This window comes from Electrona antarctica (genome assembly GCF_951216825.1).
Source record: "Electrona antarctica genome assembly, chromosome: 6".
Classification (NCBI taxonomy): Eukaryota; Metazoa; Chordata; class Actinopteri; order Myctophiformes; family Myctophidae; genus Electrona; species Electrona antarctica.
In genome coordinates this window covers 38,867,349-38,888,973 of record NC_136811.1, presented here as the reverse complement: position 1 = coordinate 38,888,973, position 21,625 = coordinate 38,867,349, and the positions used below count along the sequence as shown (strand labels likewise).

Here is a 21,625-nt window from a genome sequence, read left to right as displayed (position 1 = left end):
GCTCTATCTTCAGAGCAACGTGTCAACATGTCTGACTTCAGGTGAAATGGGATTGAGAGAGATGTTCCTCGACACATAGGCCTACTTTACCCAGTGACCTGCTTTGTCTCTGCATAGGTATATGTGACCCCGGTAAATGACTTGAATAAATGTAAGAATTGTGTGGGAATTCAGATTCAGCGGTACAAGGACCACATTAAAACCCTCCTGAAGAAGTGGGACATCAAACCACCACCGGCACTACAGTCCCTGGCTGTTGATTGGCACACCTGGAGGCTGGAGCTCAACCTGCCACCAGGGAGTCACTCATCTTCAGGATAAGTTCACAGCTAGAGAGGAGAGTACAGCAGCTTGCACAGAGGCACCAATGTGCCAAGGGACCTCCGACCATCCCTGTCCCTCCTGTGACAAACTGCTATATCTTGCGCCACCCCTATCCCTTATCCCTAAACTTATTTGCCATTTTTAAGGGACACTAGCCCCTCCTATGCCCAACTTTGTGTGTGTGTGTGTGTGTGTGTGTGTGTGTGTGTGTGTGTGTGTGTGTGTGTGTGTGTGTGTGTGTGTGTGTGTGTGTGTGTGTGTGTGTGTGTACCATGGAAATAATTTGAGTGGCTGAGCACGGAATGTGATGTATGAAGATGTATAATGATAAGAGCGCCCCTCACTTTGAGCAGCCATCTGGCTATGCACAGGTGAAAGACACAACCACACATTTTATTTGGAGCAACGTCATCGTCGACATCGACGGACTGCCATAAACAAGTGTGTGTGTGTGTGTGTGTGTGTGTGTGTGTGTCCGTACGTGTTATATATATATTCTATTTTATTTGATCTCATTTTTATCTCGTTTTTTGTTCCAGTCTTTTTTCTTTCTTTTTGCCTGCCATCAAACAGGAACTTCTCTTAGCTCTTTTATACCTGAGGAGAAACTGTCAGTGTTTCATCCCAAGGTTGCTCGCCGCCTACAGCGAGGCTGTTTGATGTTTGCCCGGGACTACACGCAGCTCTGTTCCAGGAGAGGGGAAGGGGTTCACCAGCAAATGATTCACTATTCTCCATCAAACCACTTTTCCTACAATCTCCGAGCCCTCAGCTTGGGCAGCGGCCAGCACATGCACATGTGCTACGCGTATAAACCTCCCAAAAATCCACCCACTACAAACAAGTGGTGCATGGATGTGATTAAATACCAAGAGTGTACGAAGACAATATGCACCCATAAAGGTTTAACTTATCCTTGGCCATTACAAGTGGATGGGTTTGTTCTGGCTTCTCTTTACACACAAAAAAGTTCTTTGTGTAGGAGTGCTTGAGTTGGAGAACATGTTCAGGCTTTGTACTCTATATAGCAGTGGTTCTCAACCAGTGGTCCTTTAGGGGTGGGCAACTTTGAAGATGGAGAGAGCCACTATATTTCCACACTCACACCAGAGGGCCACATTGCATATTATTGTCGTAGCACAAATAGCCGATCAAAAGCTCAAAACGCATCGCAATGCGACGCGTTTTGAGCTTGAAGATCAGCTATTTTTGCTATTATTTGAATCCTGAATATTTTTTTGCTAATTTTGAACTTGAATCCTGAAAAGTATTATTTTCATTTAATTTCAAATGCCAATCAATACTATATCAGTATTCTGATATTAACATGAGGGCCACATTAAGTGAATGTGGGGGCCGCATGTGGCCCACGGGCCGCCAGTTGCCCATGTAGGGGGGGGGGGGGGGGGGGGGGGTTCCAGGTACCTATATAGTTAAACTTAAATGATGGAGAGTTGGTAACCTATAGACCCTTCTTTAACTCTTGAGAGGGTCAAATTATTCTTATATAATGAACCTATAAGAACCTTGACATGAAAAGGGTTGAAAACCATGCCTGGAAAGTAGACACAGTGGACACCATAGAGTATTAAGGAGGGTAGACACTCCCTGAGCAGTGGTCTTTAAAATCCCCCAGTAGCCACGCCCCTTCCCCCTCCACAGTACACCCCCCCCCCCCCCCCCCACACTGCTGCAAACAAACCGACAGACACGTTTGGCAGTAAGATTCAGAATAGTGAAATAAATAATAAACTTATATGTAACTGTCTTACACCTCATGGAAGTTGAGTGGAGTAGTCTGGGTTGTTAGGAAGTGGAAACTGCTGCAGTCACAAGAGTGACAGTTTGAAAGAGAAGTTAATTCATCTTCATAACAAACTGCTTTGCAGGTGAGTTTGCTAGGCTACCTATGCTAAAGCACTGTGTGTGTGTGTGTGTGTGTGTGTGTGAGTGAGAGAGACAGAGAGGGAGGGTGAAATGAACAAAGGTGCTTCAAGTGCTGTGTGCAATTAGCCGCAATTTGCAACACTTTTAAATAATGGGATGAATCTATATTTGCAATTCCCTCCATTGACAGGCTGACACAGTGACAGCCCATTGAGCCAAATACAACAACATTAAACTCACCAACATTGCAGCTGTAGGGCAAGCTTGAATTATCTCTTTTAATCTGCAAGAAATTCTGTTAGGTGATTATTTTGTATAAGTTTTGAAGTTCGGAGGCGCTCGTTGAAGCCACTGAACGGCCCTACAGTACCACCTGTTTCGAATTTGCACATAATGCGGGAGGCAGCAGCACCCGATCCATACACTGACACCATGGCGCTAATCAGCGCCTCAAACGGTGACTCCACCCACCCCCGGGGGAAGTTGTGATTTGCGCTCGTTCACTGCAATGCAATTAGCGGCATTTTCAAAACAATATTGAGCAGAGTAGCGATTATCAAACGTATTTGCAATGCCATACGTTGAAAGATCTGTTGCCCGTGGACAAGGCACGCTACCTCCGCAAGTTAGATAGCACCGGCCATAGATTTTTCTCCGTATGTGATTAAGGATTGGACCAAGTTGCATTGGCAGCCATAGAAAATTCTTACCCCAGGCTAAAACCGGATGTGACGTTTTTGGGCGTTCCTGTCTAGCGTGGTGTCAGTGTTGTATAGTAACCCCCTTTAAAACTAGCTCCTTACCACTCGCCCTACACACTTCCACTTGGTTTGAGCATAGATATATAAATAATAGAGATGGCGCTGGATGGGAGGGGAATCCTGGTGCAGTCTCTATTATTTATATATCTATACTCAAACCGAGTGGAAGTGTGTAGGCCGAGTGGCGAGGAGCTATATAGTTTCAAAAAGGGCCTAAGACAGAGTTACGACAACTCCGTTCACTTCATGGGGCCAGTCCAATGGCGGCTCTTCTACATGGACTTCTAGGCCCTTTTTGAAACCAGTCCCTTGACTTGAAGTGCTCTCGGGAGGTTCCCTCGTCAGGAAGTGCCCCTAGGGTGCTGAGCTGAGTGTTTGGAAACACTCGCCCTCCTTGTGCAGAAACAGGAAACAGACACCATTCGTTGCCATGGTTACCATCATGCAATTGTGATACCTGTTATTTTGTTTGTACAGTTATATTGCATTGCATTGTGTATGTTTGTGTGACATGTGGATTTCATTAATATGGACATTTAAAAGGAAATACAGCGTGACTGTCAAAAAGGACATGTCATATACATCCATGGTGTTTATAAATAATTGTGTTAAAAGTTGTTTTGTTTGTGTGGTTTCATTTATAGTTTTTCACAGTGGGGTAAATAAAGAGCCCTTGTGAACATCAGTTGGAGCGTTGTCTATTCTGCATCAGATGAAGATTCTTTAGGAGCAGTTTATTTGTCATTTATTTGTGGTGGTACTTACATTTGTAGGTCGCGGTTTCCATGCGGACAGAGAGCAAGGCTGCACAAGGCAATCGAGTCTAGATCGGCACAGACTCGCTCTTGAGGGCTTTATAAGCCACTTCCACTCAAGGCTGCTTGGTTTCGGACGACACTTAATATGGCGCATATCGAGGGCAAGTGTGTAGGGCGAGTGGCGAGGAGCTGGTTTCAGAAAGGGGGCTACAGAGTAATATAGTAAGAGAGTGGCGACACTAGCGTTGACTCCCATTGTAACAATGAAAGTGTTCATTCTATCTCAATGGGATAGAATCAGATAGATGTTTGGAACTAAAGCCCATAGGCACCCGCTTTGCGGCGAGATCAAAGCGTGTCGCCACTCTCTTACTAGATTACTCTGGACTTCTATAGCGCATCGCAGTCCCGTCCCCTGCGAGGGCACCCGAAGAGAATTCACCATTAATTCTCCCATATTATTATTATTTATTTAAAGACTTGTAAGCCTCGGACAAAGCCAACAGCCGAGTTGACAAATCATGACAATAAATATTTTTTACTGTAATGTAAAGTGCTTGAGTGCTAAGTGGCTATATCATATATCATCATAGCTTTAAGACTCTCCAGTTGTATGGTTCATGTAGGGTTTAACATTATATTTATTCATAATATAACTAATATAATTTTGGTGCAGTCTCAAGGAACCAGAAGTCCTTGTTTGATTTTACAAATTTATTGTATTCATTTATTGTTGTTGAGTTTAAGATCTGTACTTCCACTATTCTCGTTTAATCAGTGGGGTTTGAAAGGTATTCCAAAGACATGGTTACTGTTTAAAGTGTAATATGTGCACATTTGAGAAGGAGTTTATTAAGATGCATTGCATTGAGAGGTTTATTGATTGTATATTGTATTGGATTCTAAAGAAATACATTTCTACATTACTGTCAAATTGACATACTAATAGCATGATGATGCAATAACAAAATATGGAAGAAATGTGTTTAATAAAACTGAAGTGATTGTTTACACAGACTGAAAGAAAGCAACCACCATCTCTGTCTCACGCTATTATCTCCTGATTTTACATGAATGCTGGACCATAGAGCCTGCCCTAAATCCCTGACCACTACTGCACTACACCAGAATGCTATGCCAGAACTAAACATCCAAAGCTGAGTGAGAAGACGGCAACCAGGAGAACGAGGCTGGTTGGTGCCATTGATACTGCAGGAAAGTACTGGCCAGCTAGACAGATGTATGGAGGATGGAGATGACTGGAGACGCCGCTTGAGGGCTCATCATGAACTAGATCTCTATCCATTGGTTCCAAAGTTTGACCCTGGCAAGGCTGGCATCACTTGAAGTCAAGTAGAAGACGGCTCAAGGTAGAAACTTTTTTTTTTTTTAATTCTTGCTGCTTGTGTTGAATATACTTGTGTGATTCAAGCTTGTGTACTATTACTGTCATTTTGGGACCCAATGACTGGTTGGCAATGAAACATGTTCAGTAACTGGCTCTGGAATTGAATGCTGATGTGAATCTACAGTTTGTACTGTATGTTGGGTTGTGCCGTTGAAGGTGTGAGTTGTAACAGGGAACAGTATGTGTATATGTGCTATGTGGTCCGCTCTTGATACTTCAATTATCCTATGATTGAATTTTCTATTTCCTTTTGGTTCGAGCTAGAGGTTTTGGTCTTTAACAGTCATCAATTGCAAATGTTAATTTTCAATTGAAGACTGATAAACAGTATGTCAGTGTGTTGTGTTGTAGTTTCTGAGGTTCGTTGCTTGTGAGTTGTTGTGATAGGGTGGCTGTGTTAGTTCATTACTGGCATGGTGGCAAAGAATGTCTCTTTCTTTCTTTCTTTCTTTCTTTCTTTCTTTCTTTCTTTCTTTCTTTCTCTCTCTCTCTCTCTCTCTCTCTCTCTCTCTCTCTCTCTCTCTCTCTCTCTCTCTCTGTGTGTGTGAATATCGGTGAATATTATCAACTGCTTTGCAGTATAATTGTGACTTAATTGTCATTGATCTTTGATTGGCCTAGTTTCTGTTGCCCCCCTGATTGATTTGCAACAGTTGTGTAACTGGCAGGCCTCTCATTTATTTCAACAGACAGATGTGTTGATGTATGGCAAACATTACAACAATTAAACGAAACTGTGGCGTGCCAATCTTAGCTTTAAACTGAGATTAAAAGAAATTACTAAAATATTACATTATTTAAATGCAATGCATTCGCATTGTTCAAATTGGGTTGGCTCCCACTGTGTCAGTTTACTCCCCACCAGTTCTTAGTGCCCTGCCAGCCTCCTTCTCTCTCTGACCTTGTCTGACCCGTTAATATGGTCACGAGTACAGTATTGGATTTGGCATAGGCAAATGAGCCTATGCCAGTATGCCTTGGTGAAGCCCAGCATAGTTCCACAACACTGCGGCAACTCCGGTAATAATAATAATAATAATAAAACTTTATTTGTATAGCACCTTTCATGACATGAAATGCAGCTCAAAGTGCTTTACACAAAAAAGAAAAGAAAGGCAGGGCATAAACAATACAGTGAGGACATGAATAACATTTTTTTTAAAAAGACAAATAAATCAATTAAAAGCAAGGGTGTAAAAGTGGGTCTTGAGCTGAGCTTTAAAAATGTCTACAGAGGCTGCCTGTCGAAGGTACAGTGGGAGTTTGTTCCACGCCGTCGGCCCGTAGAAGCAAAAAGCTGCTTCCCCGTATTTTTTAGTTGCCATTTTTTTAGGCAAAGCGAGCAGGCCAGCAGTGGAAGACCTTAGGGGGCGGTTTGGGACATATTTCGGCAGGCAGTCATGTAGGTAGGAAGGTGCGAGACCATTGAGAGCTTTATAAACAAGTAAAAGAATTTTAAAATCAATCCTAAAAACAACCGGAAGCCAGTGCAATGAGGCCAAGACTGGAGTAATATGTTCTCTCATCTTAGTTCTAGTTAAGACTCTGGCTGCTGCATTTTGGACAAGTTGTAATCTGTCAGTTGATTTCTTAGGCAATCCAGAAAAAAGTGCATTGCAGTAATCAAGCCGAGAAAAAACAAAGGCGTGGATTAGCGTTTTTGCATCGTCCAGTGACAAATAGGCTCTGATTCGTGCAATATTTCTAAGATGAAAAAAGGCAATCTTGGTAACATGATTAATGTGTGAATTAAAATTCAGTTCAGAATCAATAGTGATCCCCAAGTTCTTTACTGTACTGTTACTTTCTACAGTCAGGTTGCCAAGTCTGCTTTTTATCGATTCTTTCTGCTCACTAGAACCGATTATGAGAACTTCTGTCTTATCCTCATTTAGCTTGAGAAAGTTCTCACTCATCCAGCATTTAATGCTAGACAGACAGGTCAACAGCGGGTCTAAGGCACAGAGATCATCTGGATCTACAGAAAGATATAGTTGGGTATCATCAGCATAGAAATGAAAATTGACTCCGTGATTGGTAATGAGCTCTCCCAATGGCAGTATGTACAGGGAGAATAACAGAGGACCAAGAATTGAGCCCTGTGGAATACCAGAACTGATGTTGTGTTTGTCTGAGTCAAACTCAGCTAGATTGACAAAATAGCTTCTGTTTGTTAGGTAGGAGGAAAACCAGGACAGGGCCGTGCCAGACAGGCCTACCCAGTGCTCCAGACGCTGTATTAAAATTGAATGGTCAATCGTGTCAAATGCAGCCGTTAGATCTAGAAGTAAAAGAACGGAAACATGTTTCTTGTCAGCAGACACCCTAAGATCATTCATTACTTTTACAAGTGCTGTTTCTGTGCTGTGGCCTTTCCTAAAGCCAGATTGGAATTTGTTATGCACATTGTTGTTCTGTAGAAACACATCCAATTGATGAAAGATGCATTTTTCTAAAACCTTGCCCAGAAAGGGCAGATTAAAAATGGGTCGGTAGTTACCCAGCACAGAGGGATCAAGATTGTGTTTCTTGAGTAAGGGCCTAACTACAGCCGTCTTCAGTGAGTCTGGAAAGACGCCTGATTGTAGAGAGCTGTTTACAATTTTTAGGATATCTCCAATCACACTGTCTAAAACCTCTTTGAGAAAGGTGGTGGGAATTGTGTCCAATGAACAGGAGGATGATGTCATCTGAGATATGGTTTTTCGGAGTTCGTCTTCATCAATTGTACAGAAAGACAATAGGCTCCCCCTGGAGAGGCTCCCCCTGGAGAGGCTGCACTCTTGATTTTATATTTACCAAACTTAATGTAATGAGCTGTAATGGGGATATTGCGTGCAGTATGTCATTCCTCACAAAGGAGGTTTAATTGTAAAAGTAATCTAACAAGTTACTTTCAGAAGGTATCCTTTATCCTGTAACATAACAGAACACGTATGGCAGTAATTCTGTAACGTAACGAGTTACTTTTAAAAGTAACATTACCCAACACTGATCTATTTCTGTCATGTAATGTTTATTTTGTGATATTTTGTGTGGCCCCCAGGAAGAGTAGCTAATGCGTTCCTAATAAACAATAAACTAAATAAATGGCTTTGGCTTGGCTTTCATCCATCTCTGTGTGTATCATGAAAAAGGTTTAGATAAGTAGTACGGCAAGTTTTATGGGAGTTCCATCTACTCCAATTAGTCTTCTATTCTAGTTCTCTGGCGGAGAGCACAAATAATTGCTCCTTTTACCGCCGTTCATTTTGTCCCCTGACTGTCACTTCACAGTGATACACTTTGGCCATGTGAGCAGTCTCCAGCTATCGCACGCACGCACGCACGCACGCACGCACGCACGCATGCATGCATGCACACTTCCTCTGTCTGTCTTATGAGAGCACGTTATATGGCTTGTCCATGGGGAGGGAGCTGGAGGGTGTCTGTCTGGCTGAAGGGAGAGGTTTATGGGCTGTGAAGGCCAATTTTGAGCAGCCTGCAGATGGGAGTCCAAAACTGGCATGTCACCTTCCTTCCTCCAGTTCCATCACTCCGTACGAGAACCTTGAAAGAAACAATATTGCTAATGAAACACAAGGCCCTGATCTACCCTCGCAGGATATGGTGCAGCATTGATTGCGTCGACTAAAACTATGACAAAAGATGTTCGTTGACTAACTTTTTTCACTGATAAACTAAATTATATTAAACTAAATAAAAACTAAGACTAAATATATTGACAATTTCGTCAACAAATAAAAACTAGACAGAGAAAATGTTAGGGAGGGACTAGTGGAGAAGAGATCGAGTAGAACTAAAACACAAGTCATTTGATGTTGGGTTGATGGGCTCTAAAAATAGCAGATCTTATAGCAGAACCTTAGTTGTGAGTTTGTAGATCGGCTATTTTCAGCATGCAACCAAGTGTAAAATCAGGCACTAGGATCTGCCATCAAGGCCCGTCAAAATACATTTTAGTTGCCACAATCAACTGAAGATTTAGTTACTGTAAATGTTTTAGATTTGAAATCATATGATATTTAGTCGACTAAAACTAAAACATTTCAGTTGACTAAAATTCAAAAGACTATGACTAAAACTACATGAAAATGTGCTGTCAAAATCAATGCTGCTCACCGCATGAGAACCTTGAAGTAAACAATATTGCTAATGAAACACAAGCCCCTCGCAGGATATGGTGGTTGGTATGTGGAGCCTAAGCTGCTCATTAACATAAGTGACAGTTGGGAAGACTTGGCACAGTGGTTTGGTACCTCCGGTGGGCTTACCGTTTGTGGCTGGATTCTTTGTTTGAGTCCAAATGCATCTGTGGGCCGATTGTGGGCTAACAGTGCACACTGCACAGTAAACTGTTAAAGTGTAAAAAAGTACTATGCTCAGGGTTATAATATTTTTATTTTACAATGCATATGGACACAAAATCGTCTCACTTTGAAAACCTGCTATCACTTGTGTGAACATTGTGAGAATGTTATACAGTACAGTATAGAGGAACGGTTTATGTGATATGCATGAATTGCATCTAATCAAACGTTTATTTTCTTAGACAACCATGATGTTTATTCTACCTTTCAAAAAAATACATTATTTGCTGTTTCGCCAGGCAGATGGTCTTACATATTTTGATGGGTTTACATGCATTATTTCACATATCTTTGTTTGAAAATTTTGGTTTATGTGCAAATTAAACAAGGGCAGAACATTTGGCAGGACATCTCTCTTGACAGACAGTAAACCAACACCCATGAAACAGGACATCCGTCTCAAATATGCACTTGTAAACAAAGCCAAACACTTAATCTGGCAGTAAAATGCATTATTAAAACATGCACTGCTCACTATTAGTGCTTTATGACTTGGCTACCGTGGTCATGCTTGACTGACTGTAATAGCCACACAATGCTACAAAATTGTTAATCCATTGACACTGAAAATAATAATTTATATCTCATGCTCATGAGCCTTTAGTCCCTGTGTTATGGAGCCCTTTCCCCAATGAAGCTATCAATGGCAGCTTGTGTCTCAGAAATACAGTTCAATTTAAGGCGATAAAAATAATGGCATAAACAGGATCGTTTGACACCTTTCTCTTTGACATGGAGTTTGACATGACTGGAACGAACCCCACACCTGCATTTAATTAGATTGTGTTTTTTGCAAAGGGAATTGCAATGGAAAGCCATTTCTTTCAGACTTTGCAACAAAAGGCATGCGGTTTCAAGAGAGGATAGAGGACCCAGACCCACACACACACAAACTCGACACCCTCCCCTCCGTCACAATTCCTCGCCTTTGACTTCTCAAATTGAAATGGCCGTTAGGAAGTGCCGTTTGGCATCGAGCGCGTGGCACAGGCATCAGTGTCGGTTTGTGCCGTTGCATATGGGAAGTCCTTCAAAGTCAGCCCTTGTGCCGCAGGCAGCATTCTAATGAGGTCATCAATATCCTGCAACAGCTGCTCAAAAAGAGAGACCTCATCTGTTGAGCTCCACCAACGACTCTGCCCCAACCAAACAAACGGCTCACAAAATAATGAGCCAAGTTTGATGGAAACATTCACCAAGACATTACTTGACTGAACCTTTCTGCAGTTGCACAGTACAAGTTTGTTCATTTAACTTCTTTAACTCTATACTTTCAATGACAGTAAATAATTATTATATTGATTTTCCATTTGTCCTAACCTTTAGGTAGTCACTATGATCGATCCCCCGAATATTGATAATTACAGTGCCGGGTGTGCTAGGTGTTTGCAGGATTTTTTTTTTAAGTCAAACGGGTCCGCAAGTCCTTTGTTATTCTCCATTGAAAATTCCATAATGGCGGACCAGGAAGAGGAACTATACAGAAGCCCAGCAAAAGGCATGTGAAAAAATCTGTAGAATGGATGGGATCTGTTTTTAGCAACTACGTGATTTCCTGGTTCCATATATGGCTGAGGGTTACACAGTGACTCATAGGTTAGCGAAGAGCGCCATCTAGCGTAAAACCACAGAAAACACCAAATCTCGTCTTTCTCGTATTTGGCACTCCGAGTCTTGGAAGAAAAAGACAGAATATCTTGTACTTGGCACCCAAAGAGTTTTATGTTCAATGTCCATCCAAATTAATAAAGTAAAAACTGGCTAATGAGGCTTGGAGTAAACGATACCAGGATGTGCTGTATTTTTTCCACAGTGCAGTTCATGTTTCTCTAAAATGTAGTTAGCCATATCCGGAAAATTGCACTGCTTTCCAATTGGTTGTTTTCCTGTATACATTATAAGAAAAGGCCACAGTGACCTTATATTTTTGAAATTGGAGGCAAAAATTTGGATGGATGACTTCTGATCCTTGATTTTCTGTCGCATTTCAGGCTGTGGTCGAATGTGCCACCAATGTGCTCTATTGGTTTTCAGCATCACTCTAAGGTTGACCTCTCCTCCTCACCCCCTTCTCCCACTCGGTTGGAGAGGCTACACACTCATCTATTTGTGTGACATTTGCAGTGTGGCACCCGTAACCTATAAGACTCTTCTTCTTATGCCTCTCTGGCTGTCTCGGGAGGAACATGAACAGTGACAGTAAGACCCCCCCGTCTCTCCCTCTCCCTCTCACACCATGTCTCACCACTAAATCACTTCCACTAGCCAAACAAACAGGTCTGTTGTGGATTTAGAGCAGAGTTTCTATCTTCTTTGGGCTCTGCAACACTGAGACACAGGTGCAATTCTGCTTGCCAGTAACAAACTCTCTATCATCCAGACCATTTTTAGGCCTATCTGGAGAATACTGTTCATGTAACGTTTCAGCTGTATGTAAATGTTGAACACATCGTTGTAGTGTGATATGAATAGTCTACTGTCCATACTATATCTTGCGTGGCCCCCTATGTATTGCACAGTATGTGCGGCCCCCAGTGCCTCTGTTCGTGTTGTAGTGTACATTTACTTAACTGGCTGTTCACCAGTTTACCCATGAGTATTTATTTTCCTTGGTTTAACCCTTTTGCGCTTTTAATTTGCGTTTACGCTGTTGGAGCTGAAGCAGTAATGATCCTTAAAAGGTGAATAGGCCCAGCATAGCTTTGACATTGGGCAATTTGTGCAATGTTTTTATCCAGGACCTTTGTTTCTCTGTAGTTGTGCCAAGACAGCTCGCATGCAGAGATGACCTATGGAGGTGGTGGGAGGAATTGGAGAGGTTATATCTGAGGTTGTGAATGTGTAGGGCACACTAAGGATGCCACTACAGGTTCAACAGATGCTGCTGGCATGTTGCCATGTAGTCTCGGCTCGCATCTGCAGGCCAGCTAATCACTGAGGGAAAAAAATGAATTCCTCATTCTTACTGGCAGAACTAGCAAGAGTTCATAAGAAATGGGCCTAGGAAACAGTTTATTTTTTATTATTATTATTTTTAAGATATTTCTTTGCGGCTTACGCCTTTTATTGGTTTTTGAAGGGACAGACAGTAGGCTGACAGGAAACGGGAGAGAGATGGGGGAAGACATGCAGTAAAGGCCGTGTCGGGCTCGGGAGTCGAACCCGCGGCACACTGCGACTGGATTACCAGTCCGGTGCCCAGACGGTTACGCCACCGCCTGGGCTGAAACAGTTTCTTTAGTGTATATAGGCCTACTACATTTGTGCAACACGTGATCATGCAGGACAGTTAGTAGTCAGTTACAGGTTTATTTTGTTTTACACTTTCAGAGTTGCATTAACACTCACGTTTTCACTGTACATTGTGTCTCATTTGAACATTCAGTTCTACAATTCTGGAACCAACTGTGCTGTCTCTCCTGTCACTGACATTCAGACCCCCTGGATTGCATTATACAGTATAGCTCATCTGCACTCACTATTATTTTGTATTTATTTATTTACTTACTGGAGTCAATTTAGCACTGCTTGTCCCTTTAAATGTGTATTAGTGTTATTGATAATTCCGTTCCGAATGTCTGTAAACCGCTTGTAAAACCGCTTGTGTTCCCACTAATTGTCCCCATTGATTGGTCTTCAGTGCGTTGTCACAAATGTCTGCTTTATTTAACTTGCACATTCATTTTACTATCCTTGCTTTGTGCATTTTTGGCCTTTGCATCTTGTAACTTAGCTTATCGTTACTTTAGTTCAGCATAACTGATATTCTGACGTAATTCAAATGACACACTGCATTATTAATTAATTAACTATTTATTAATTGATATCGAAGGAAGACAGCAGTGCTTTGAACAAGGAATATAAGCCGGTCTGAAGTTAAACAAAGTATGGAGAATAACTTTGACATTGGAGACACTTGGACATAACTCGCAGTCTGACCTCTCCTTGTCCTCTTGGTACCTTCAGCAATAGTTAACATCATAATGCTGCTATTTATGGCACCTGTTAAATAAGGCAATATCTCAGGATCGATTTTGCTGCCGCTCGCTTACCCCCACCCCCTTGGCTCCCTCTTCAACACATGGTGGATTTGATAACTCAAGCTCTATCGATTTTTCTATAAGCAAAAATAGTCTGCGCTGAGGCATAAACAAAAAGTGTCTGTTGTGTTTACCATCTTGTGGAAGCTGTATTTTTCATCTCCAAAACCACCATATGATGTTTGGTAAATTGAAGTTTATCCGTTCTATGCGGATTAGAGTTTCTGAAATAAAAACACCAGGGAATAAGAGTGAAATGTAAATCCATGTCATTCTAGTTAACATTTGTCAGTCAATTTACCGTAATAACAGTCTGGTCCTTGTATACCAGCTGTACATGATCAAAGCATGACACTGGCGAAAGCCTACAGTAGTGCACTATATGTCATGCATCTTGTTGACAGGTGGGGGGACAATATGTTTGCAGAGGTATGAATCTGATAGAATGTTGAAATGATACTGCTAGATTGGAGACACAAATGAATACGCACACAATCCTACAGACATAAAAAGTTAATGGTATGGCAGCTGGAAAGGTCTTGAGGGAAGCACGGGGGGAACGGGTGGGAATGGGGGGAGGGGGGCGTTAAGGTTCTGGAGGGAAGATAGAATGAGAGCGACCATAACATTCAAATGGCAGATAGGGATCTGGCTTCCTGAGTTGTGGGGGGAGAGTGACAGAGAGTAATGGATTTCTGTGCCTGGTGTGATTAAGAGGCTGTACTAAACCTGTGATAATGCGTTGATATCTGTGGGGAGCTGCCCGACGCTGGCTGATCGTAATCTGTGGACCGTTCCAGGATAGTTGAGTAGCTATATGCACCTCTCTGCAGCACTGAACTGGCCCTCCATATAGGTTACATGTCTGGCCTTGTTTTTATCATCTCCATCTCTAGTCATTGAAACAATACTAATAATATGGTGAACCATGAGCAAGCATGTGTTATGAGCTTTCTTATTAATGATATTGGATTGAGAATGAAGAACAAGAGTAATGCTGTTCAAGATCGTCCTACTCCTTTATCGAAAAACAAGGGACAACGACTTCAAAAGCAAAACAAAGCAAAGTAGTATAGTATTGGGGTAGCCATATGATGGCTCCAGTGCATTAATAACTGGTGACATTCTGATGCCCTGGCCATTAGTTTTCATAGCGCTGTTGCACATCTACATTTTAATCTTAATCAATGTTCCGTCCTCTAATGAGAACACTGGTTTTTACACGCCTGTTGGCCTGCCAGTGCATGATGTACTAAAAGTGATTAAATTCTTATTAGCCTTTACAAGGTGAGAACATGCCCCTGGTGCTATAACACAACAAGCCCACAACTCACCACAAACTACAGTTGAAACTGTATGACAATGAAACAAATACGATTGCCTCCCATAAAGGAAATGAGCTGCGATAATGAATTAAAAAAAGAAACCAGAGAGTAGGGCCTGTTCATTTACCTGAGAAATATAGCTCTTGTCAATTTATTCCATACTGTCATTACGACTTAACTGGTCCCATGGGAGTCTGTTTTGTTAGAAATAACAAGTCACTCCTCTCAACACCATATGTCCTGGGCTCCCTAGGGACAGTGCCTCCGGCTGCACGGATTCTTTCAGTATTAAAGCGGAATAACGCCTGACAACTATACATTGTAGCACTGAGGCAGTACTGCAGGATCATTAGTGATTGCAACATGTTCATATATTGTCTAAACGGCTTTGATGTAAGGGAACCTTGTCATTATGGAAGGGTAGACAATGAGGACACCTAGCTTGTAGCTTTACAAGGCAGGCATGCTTCTGCTTTTATATGCGATCAGAAGCAAGAACAAAAAAACAGGAGAAGAGATTGTGAGTGTAACCTTGCTTGGTATCCACAGAGGTCTTTTTGGTCAGATTTATATTGGACTGTGCAGCCTTATATAAAGCATAATAGATTTATCATGACATACGCTATAGCCATATCTTTTCGATATTGCTTTTGCCCTATATATTAATGTTCCCATTACCATGGTGGGACCTCAAATGTGCCCTGCAATTCAACAAATGGCACGCCATGGAGAATCACTGTCAGTTTTGATTAGGGTTAATGTTGCAACACAGTTTTTTCCCCCCATGCAACAAAGTACATCTCTCAAACACATGCATAAAATCAGTCAGTCTGAAGCTAATAACCCCATCTGCCCCAAAGTATATGTGTTTGTGAGACTGCTTTAGATGCATAGACATGTGAGTGCAAAGATAACACCTAGAAAGATAAAAGCACAAAAAAAACCCAGTCCGTTTGCATCACCTCTTTGAAAATGCGCTGTTTTCTTTTTCAGCAACAAGAAAGCATTGCTACTCGGACTAACGGCATTTTTAATGCTACTTGATTGCTCTGTGTGTATTACAGGAGCATAAAGTGCAGGCCTTTTAATACAGTACTACTGATTCCCAGTGTAGTGACAGTTACAATATTAATTGGAATTAATTGCATAAATGAATATGAGAGCTCATTTGTTTTTTTTGTTTTTTTTCACTCCCTCCTTTCTTATTATCGAATTAAACGATGCAATCCAATTAGTAAGTGTGCATTACCCTTTCTTTCTGTTTGATTAAGCAAGTAAAATATTAAGTCTGCGGCTCAGCCAAATTATGTTGCATTACAAATCCCTCAGATCATGCCTTTTCATTCATGTGAAAAAATATTCCACAGAATCCTCAGAACTGCACTGTTGATACAGTACAGATTTATATTGATTCCTTTGCATTGTTATCCTATCCAACCACTTATAAATTATAATATGTAATATTACCCTGTCCAACCACTTATGTATAATCTGTCCAATACAGATCCAAGTTGTAATGCAGATCAATGCCTTGTTTATGTATGTTCTTCCATACCAAATTCACGTTCACGGTTAATCGAATAATATGGCTGATGTGAATGGCATTTGTGTCGTTTCGTCGTGTTTTTTTTTCCTTTTAGGAGGGTATTTGGAGAGAAGAGCCCCACTGTCACTGTCCAAGTGTCCATCATGCAATCATCTGACATGGTTTCCAGAGAAAGAACCCATTTCCTTTGTCCAGTTGTATTATTGCCAGGATGCCAATTATGCCACAAAACAACAGCAGATATTGGAATGGTATAGGGTTTGTCCTTACGTGGCTTCTGAAAAAAATGGCAGGTGTTATTTGTAATTCTGTGACATGCTGCAGCTGCAGCTGGCTCTCGGGAGGAAGTGCTTCAGCATGAAAAAGGAAAAAAGAAAATATTTCGTTCTCCAACTATCTACCACAGTGAATAAGTGCCAAAAAATACAAGTTATGACCTCAGTTCACTCCGAAACTATGACAAATGTCCCTCCTTGCAGGTCAGTGTGAATGCAGCGAGATTTCCTTTCTCTTTTATCTAGTCTCTAGGGAGGGTCAGGGCATTAACTTCACGGAGCGTGTGGTCTGTAAAGTAGGTGATACACTGTCATGTATCAATGAGACTTGGCAAGATTCCTGTGTTCCAAACTGTTTCAAATAGCAAGGGAAAGCAAGTGAGATGCTTGTCTGCTAGTATTCTGTAGTGGTTCTGTTAGCGGAAATGTAAGTTTGGACTTGTCAGAGGGACACAGGCACTCAGGAATAGGAATGTATGCTCTTAGTTCCAACGCTACTGGATGCTAAATGATTGAGTATAGGGTTTATAATTATTGTGTGATGGTATACATTGTAAGTAGTGAGTGCACTATACTTGAGTACTTGTCCTCGGTTCACTGCCCAGGCCCCTAATTGATCCATTGGTATGGAGTTTGACATAATGCTTTGTAAAAAAAACACCAAAAAAAACACCTTGCATAACTCAAAACCTTGTTAAGGGGATATCAGCAAGGGAAATGGGTACTCATATAACACTGGGACAGAGTGTGCACATATATCTGCAAAACCAACTGCAAATACAAGCAGCCGGCCCTTAATGGAACTCCTCACTGTATCGCTCATTGCAGTACACCAACCCCACCCGTCCAGGCTTAGAAAGATTGAATGCACCATATGTTTATCTGGAGCTTTTCCCTGGTAAGTGGCACTGACGGCATGGTTTTGGCACTACCCTTGCCCTTCCCGTAATGCATCTTTCTAAAAGCTAATTTGGGGGTGTCATTCACTTCCCAGAAATCATAGACAAAATGGATAGGCTTTTATTTGGATGTTTGGATCATTGCTGTTCTATTCACCAGAGGAGTATCCAAAGAGTCGTTAATGTATGTGCCCACGTTACCCTGTACATGTCCTCACTGGGGACTTTGTTTGCAATCAATCAGTGACTGATTAATAAGGTTTGGAAGTTGACACAACACACGTGGTCAATGTGTTTGCATTCCCACTGTGCCTCTGAACCACAATGTACTAAAACTAAAACTGGCATCCTTCACCCTGTGCGTCACCCTAATGTCAGCACACCTAGCTCTGATTGCCACACAGTGATATCCTTATCTCATCTAACCTTGTAAAGCTATCCCCTTGTCCTGTCTGAGCATCCCCCCTCCATCACTACCACACCCTCCGGTTACCCTCCTGCTGCTGTGCGGCCATTTTTAGCCCCATAATTTCCTTGGGAGTAAGCCCCTGATGAGGTTGGTCAGGGATGAAGACTTCTATTAGCTCAAATGTTGTACATGAAGGGAACCGCAGACCCATGAAGCAGGGTCTTGTCACTCTCCCAGGTGAGCTCTTGCATGAAGAGCACAGCCTCCCTTTCCTCCCTCTGACAGATTTGCCTTAAAAGTTTCACCGCCTGAGGGAGGAAGGGGGGGGGGCGGATGGGTACTCCACATTTCCAGAGCTCCTCCAATAGTGAATCTGCTGTGTATTGAACTTGACTTCATTCTAAAAGAACGCAAGCTGGGCTCAGTTAATTAATTAAGACAGGAAAGCACTTAATAATTATGGTGAACTATTGGCCACATACTCTGTCAAGAGATGCTACCATCATGCTATAGGACATTTTCAAATGCTGCCTTGTTTTATTTATAATCATTCAGATTTGATTGAATAGTTTATTAGACTGAAATGTATAAACAGCAACAGAGTACAGTCAAACACTTTAGGCCATATGTAATCAATTCATAGACATGACATGAACAATAACAGCAAAATTCAATATCATCACAGATATTAGTTTCGTTTTCATTTTTAGGTTAATAGGAGCTCTCATTCCTCTTACTTCACCTTTCCTAGGTGTAGTATTTGCTGGATATTGCCTTCATATTTTGTAGTCTCATTTTCTGCAAACAGTCTGGAATCTTTCAAGAGGCCCTGACAGTTGTAGCTCAAACTGTCAACCACATCCACATCCACTTGTACAGGCTTGTATAGGCTATAGAGTCATTGATTATTTCCCTGTCGTCTCATTCATTTCCCTATACAGTATATAAAAATGTCACTTGTGCTTGTGTCATTTTCCACTTTTAATAACAATACATGGTCACCTCAATATTCTAACCCTTATTCCGGCCACACATGTGACAAGCAACTTTGATTGATTTGGCAATAAAATACACAATATTGAATAATGACCAGGATACCCCTCCCCCCAATGGAAATTATGCTGGGGTGACTTTATCCTTGCAGATCTCGTCAGCATTGACAGTTCTTCGCTGGAGAATTGGCATGGTATATTTGTACTAACAACTTAATACTATAGGGATGTGTTAACCACTGTTAAGTTAGCTTAGGATGAATCTTCGTGAAACACAAAACCCAAGGACATGGATGAGAGCAAAGACACACGGCAGAGGACAGATACCACAGTCTCATTGGCCTCTGATGCCGGATGCAATTAATCAACATGGAATGGACAGAAACCTTTGATGGGACTGAACTCAGCTAAAGCTTAATTTATGCTTTGTCGCACGACCACCTTGTTCACAGAAAATAGCTAATTTGCAAGTGAACCACACGATGCATCATGTTTTTGACTTAAAAATACATTATTTTCCATAACGTGGAAAGAAACCAATATTTTAGAATACTTTGTGCTTCAGTATGTTGACAAGCTTTATGAAGATGCTGATTTTCCTTTCCAGCTCGATTTGGCACCTGCCCATCATGCCAAAACGACTAGTAATTGGTGTACTGACTATGGTATTACTGTGCTTAACTTACCAGCCAACTGGCCTGACCTGAACCCCACAGAGAATAGGTTGTATTGTCGAGAGGAAGGTGTGAGACATAAGAATCAACAATCCAAATGAACTTATAGCTGTTATCAAAGCAAACCTGGGCTTCCATAACACCTCAACAGCGCCACAGACTGATCACCTCCATGCCACGCCCCATTGAGGAAATCATTTGTTCAAAAGTAGCCCAGACCAAGTATTGACTGCATATAGACACAGACACTGGGCTCACTTCCTTCCTGGACTACAATTCCCATAATGCTTTGGTGCACTGCTCCTCCTTGTGGATAGGGGGAGGGCTGTCTTACTCAAGGGGCCAGTGAGGCACTCCAACGTTGAAGCACTGGGCCCTAGTGGTAAGAGGAGGGACTACAGGCGGACCCGTGGATTCATGACCGGGAAACCCCGTGCAGCTGGGCTTTAACATTGAGCGCTCGGTTGCACTTACGCATTTGACCACCAAAATTTGGTGTATGTACTAATTTATATTGTATACTGATATGCAAGCCTGCAACCATTTTGGCTCAACTCATTCTGACATCTTCAGTCAGTGCATCCCTAGGTATAACACCCACGTTAACACTGATTGAACTTTTTTCTTGATAACCTTTCTCTGTTAAGTCAGCAGTATAACATCCCCAACGAGGGAGGAGGCAGTGTAAACAGCAGTGATTACAGCATGTTATCTGACCTGCCTTTTGACACTTGCATATCTGGAGCTGGTTTAAGAAGACAAATGCTGTCAGGCAATAAAGCTTAATTATTTCCCTTGGTCCATGTGTTTACATTTTGAGGTTTGCCTTCAGGGCATGAGAGAGCAGTACGTTTTCCGGTTGTGTCAGTATTGAGAAAAATACATATAAATAAATATTTTTATTTATTTATTTATTTCCATTTACTCACATGTGACACAGCCTCCACACGGATCCGATGCGACCGTGCGCACGCTTAATAGTCCTTTTTCTCCTCAAAATGAGCCAAAATCCAGTGTTTGGAAGGCTATTATCCCCTCTTTTAACATCCACGGAAGGAAAACAAATCATCGCAGTCTACCGCAGCCTAATGGTCTCCTATGAATCTCTTCTTCTACTGTGGTATTTCGCACATTTGACTGGCACTGGCCTCATGATCCCCGCCTATGTGTCGGGAGGGAAAGTGTTAAGATTGGTCTAGTTTGTAGTTTTAATTTGATATAGGCTTCCACACATGGAGACGCACGCACCCACACATTACTTAGTGTACACAACAAGGTATGTCTGTGATGACGTACTGTACTGCCAACATTCACCTTCTACAATAGGTTCAACTCATAAGTATGTCAAGTTTGTCAACCTATGCTTTAATGATAGCAGAGGTAATGGGCTGTTTAATCTGGCTTCGCTGCTAGGATGAATATTATGATTAAGAATATGACAGTGCCTATTCCACACCTTGAGATGGTATGCTTCTACATGTGGCGGTTGTCGCCTTGTGTTAAATGCTTGTTTCATCACTGTCAACGACAGATGTCTCGATCCCTTCTCCCGCCGCAAGCAGAGCTGCTGCAATGGAACTACATCACAAACGGCGTGGCTCGACCGTGCAGTGAAAGGAAAGTGGAAAGAAATGTTTCTCGTTAAGTATTTTCCATGAAGTCTATCATTCTTGATGTATGTGTTTATTCAGGAGCTTCCATCCTTTGAAATGTCTCACTCAATTTTAGTTTCAGAGAAATGCCTCAGTCTAGAAAGGGGGTCATTTACCACTGGGTCCCCTTAGAGTAATTCATCCAGAAATGTGCCATTTAGTGCAATTCATCACCTAGTTTCTAGGGAGGTGTGTTGCTGCCAGTCATTAACACCATGGAGGGTTTCACCAAGGCCCTGCCATGAGTTCTGGTTATAAACTGCTGCTGTGTGTAGTCCCAAGACAGACGTGTTGGCTCTGACAAT

General features: G+C 41.8%; 1 long non-coding RNA gene across 1 annotated transcript in view; it reads left to right on the top strand.

Moving 5' to 3' along the window:
- The first annotated feature begins 2,038 nt into the window (after positions 1–2,038).
- Positions 2,039–21,625, top strand: part of LOC306924595 — an 88,869-nt gene continuing 69,282 nt past the window's right edge. The window contains exons 1-2 of the long non-coding RNA XR_013790186.1: positions 2,039–2,213; positions 4,819–5,100. This is a non-coding gene — a long non-coding RNA (uncharacterized lncRNA). The remainder of the gene's footprint in view (positions 2,214–4,818; positions 5,101–21,625) is intronic.